Raw genomic sequence first — 865 nt, 5'->3', positions numbered from 1 at the left:
ATCGAACTGGAAAGCTGAAAATATAGAAAGGGTTTTGCCTTCATTCTTATGTTTGCAAGTTCCCTTGTTGCGAGAATTATTTTTCGATTATAATTAATACACGGTTATTCAGCAGTTGCGCCACATACTGAACATTCGTGCAGATAATTATGGTTAATGCCGATTTCACAAATAGTGTAACAGGTAGACTGGACATTGTCGCGAATAAACGCGAAGAAAAAATAAAAATTATACGTAAATGTGATGTACATGTAAGTGCTATCACCATGCATAGAACTGTACATGTGCTTTTTGTTAGCACTGTACTCAAGGCTTCCTACCCTTAACAAAGTACTTTATCCATCAATTGTTGAACCATATCTGCGAACCTACATATAAATGCGTATATATATCCTTCACACGGCAGAATAACACTTTTTTAATTAGTCTTCAGATTAGTTCTTTAAAACTCATTTTATGACGACGTGTTTTTGAAGCATAACTTTATGCATTGTGTTTTGTAGCTCTTAATGACAATGCGACGTTAATTATTGTTTCTTTAATCTAGCAGTTTGATTTTCCAAGTTTGTGGTGAAAACAAAAGGAATTTGCAACTGTGTCAAGTTGCGCAAGAATAAGAATACAAAAAAAAAAATTTATTTCTAGTTTGGATTTGTTATTTGACAACACAATTTATTTTTATTTAGTAATTTTTTTTAATAATCATATTCGAATCCAACAAACTCGGTAAAATACATTTTGAGTAGCTTGTTGTAAGCGGTCAATATCATACAAGTGTTGAATGACATCAAATTTCCAATATCATGTAATATGATATTGAATAACATCAAACATTAGTGAATAAAACAAGTCTTAAAACAATTTT

This window comes from Loa loa (assembly GCF_000183805.2).
Source record: "Loa loa unplaced genomic scaffold supercont3.813, whole genome shotgun sequence".
NCBI lineage: Eukaryota > Metazoa > Nematoda > Chromadorea > Rhabditida > Onchocercidae > Loa > Loa loa.
Note: the sequence above shows the minus strand (reverse complement) of the source record.